Consider the following 3,153-nt stretch of genomic DNA (forward strand, 5'->3'; position numbering starts at 1 on the left):
TTGGCCTGGGCTGGGAAATTGCTGTGCCTGGGATGGGGAACATTAACCCTCCCTTATGTGATGGGCGGGCTGGATGCACCAGACCTTGAAATATACTATAGGGCATCGCAGATCATACATGCATATTATTGGATTCATGGGCCACCAGTTCTCCCACACTTGTACTGGGAGAGGGAAGCAGCTGACTCGTTATCGCTCCCATGCTACCTGCTAAGCATAGCACAGCGTAACTTCAGCACAATTGACCCTATAGTCTACGCGTTACCTACTTAAGAAACGGCATATGAAAGGTGGATTCCGCTACTGTATTCGCCAAAGCTACCAATAGAGTGGTTCACATGGTTTCCCTTAAGTTCAGATGGGGCAATAACACGGACACTGCAAAGGGTAAAAATACACAACATAGGAGACTTCTTCAAAGATGGAATCCTGATAACTTGGGAAGTGGTCCAAGACTCGATACCTGAGGCAACACTGATCGCCAGATGGAATTGCCATAGAGCATGTCAGTCACTGCAGGCGCTGTTGAGGTCAGACAGAGCAGAACTGTCTGAAAAAAAAGCCTGACATATTTGCTCCAGGCAACCTCCGTGGGATTTCAACACTATATAAACTTATGCGACATAGTGATGATCGACCAAATAGAAAAGCACGGCGGGAATGGCAGGAGGACTTGGGCGTAATAATAACAGACAAGCAATGGGCATGCTGGTGCTCAATCACTAAGAGCATATTGCAAAATGGCAGACATCGCCTGGTGCACTTTAAATATCTCAAAAGAGATACAGCCTGAGAGGTGATGAGAAATGTGTAAGATGCGGTGCTGAGAATGCTGGGTTTGGCCATCTTGCTTGGTCCTGTCCTGAGATACACACATTCTGGTTAAAAAGGGCAAATGAGCTGCAGGGGATGGTGAGGCAACCAGTTCCAGACTCTCCAATGCTAGCCTTACTGGGTCAAGACTGCGACGTACCAAAACAACATAGAAGGTTAGTGGCAACAGGTCTGCTGCTGGCAAACAGACAAGTTGCGATGCACTGGATGAGAGGCCCGGTGCTGACGATCCAGGAATGGTACGCCGATATGAGCTATTGTAATACCAATGCAGACATTTTTAACGCCTTGATGCTGATTCGTAGCAGACCACGTGACATATAGGTACCATTTAAGACTTACCTAGACAGTAGAGCAGAAACCCAGAACAATACGAATGTGTATCAATCAGAAGAATAGGAATGGTATGGGGGAGGCGAGGATAATAGATAAGGTAATTGGGGGGCATGCATGCTGCGATAGCAAGGCCACGGCAGTATTAAGGCCGGAAGTTTTATCCCATTAAACAGATTGTTTAAGAGACCCAGGCATGCACTGATGATGTACAATACCTGATATAGTTACGAGATGTATATGTCAAGATTATAGTTGCAACCCTAACAATGATTTTTCATAGATGCCTGTTTATGTCCCCATGGAGAAATGGGCTACCCCTATGCCTCATGTAAATACATGCTTTATATTTATACTGTAAATGGTGTCAACAGCAACGAACTGTACTTTATTTGAAAATGATAAATACTTTTTTATTTTTTTTAAAAACATAGATAGCGCTAACTCAGCACATCCAGCATCTGGCACCACTTAGTTGTATTAGCCGTATTTGCTGCCTCGTGATTAATAAACAAAGCTAATACATCTCGTTTTTATAAGGTAATTATTCAGCTACTTGCTTTGCAACTGCTGGTTTGTAAAGAATAGTTTCTAAAAGTAAAAGAAATGTTATGTTATGTTATGGATATTTGTAGAGAGCATGGCTACCCGAAGGTGTCCCAGCACTAGCCGAGAGAGAGGCAGGTCACAGCAGCTTAGTAGGAGGGGTTTTGAAAAAAACAAGTTTTCAGAAGTTTATGGAAGGGAAGGAGATTTGGTTCAGATCGTAGGTGGGGAGAAAGCGTGTTCCAGAGCTTGGCGGACGTAAAGCAGAAGGAACGACTACTACTTCTCTTCCTGTTGATTTTTGGGACCGCAGCTAGGTAGGGACTGGATGAACGAAGGAGTCTATTAGGGTGGTAAGGGAGACAATGGCTTGGAGGATGGGGGGCCTTTCTTCCAGAAAGATTTGTGGGCGATACATAAAGACTTGAATTTTATTCTGTCCGCAACCGGGAGCCAGTGCAGGGTTTTCAGAGCAGGCCTTGAGGTTTGGCTGTTGGGAGTCACAAAAAGCATCCATGCTGCACAATTCTAGATGGCTTGCAGTTTATTTGTGGTAACCCTAGGAGCTACTAAATACAGAGCATTTCCATAGTTGAGGCGAGAGAGGATTAAAGTCTGGATCATGAGTCTTCTTGCTGAAAAAGGGAGGAGCGGAAGGACTTTACCGAGCATCTGCAGTATGCCAAAGCAAGAGGTTGCCAGTTTAGTTGCCTGATGATCAAACATGAGTGACTGATCCAGCCACATGCCTAGACTTTTGATCTGATTTTTGGGTGTGGGTGGAGGGCCAAGAGAGCTTGGTCAAGCTAGGCCGATGCCAGAGATGGGTGAGTTGCCCAGCATCATAAGCTCTGTTTTATCTCCATTTAGTTAAAGGAAGGAGAGTGTCATCTATTTGGCGACTCTCTCCAGGCAGGGGCTTAGACTAGACAATGTGGTTCCTGGGTAGTTTAGGGCCACCACTAACTTGGTGTCAACGTCTATCCCGAAGGGGAAGACAATCTGTGCCAGTGGGCTCATGTAGACCTTGAACAACATCGGGTTCAGGGATGAGCCCTGAGGGACGCCTCAGCCAAGTGGGTTTTGATCTGACGAGTTATCCCCTTCAAATACTTGAAATCTCCTGTCCTTGAGGAAGGACTATAGCCAGGTGATGGCACTACCTGATAGACCAACATTCTTTAATTTGTGGATCAGGATGTCATAGTTAACAGTGTTGAAGGCGGCACTGAGGTCCAAGAGGATGATGGCCGTCGATTCTCCTTTGCTAGGATAATTTTGGCCTTTTCAACCACTGGGAGTGATGCAGTTTCAGTCCTGTGTTGGGGGCGAAATCCAGTTTGAAACGGTGGAGTATGTTATTAGATTCAAGAAAAGCAGAGATAACAGAGTTAACATGCTTTTCTAGCATTTTACTGATACCGGGAAGAGAAATAGGGC

Source organism: Lissotriton vulgaris, chromosome 6 (genome assembly GCF_964263255.1).
Source record: "Lissotriton vulgaris chromosome 6, aLisVul1.2, whole genome shotgun sequence".
NCBI classification, from domain to species: domain Eukaryota; kingdom Metazoa; phylum Chordata; class Amphibia; order Caudata; family Salamandridae; genus Lissotriton; species Lissotriton vulgaris.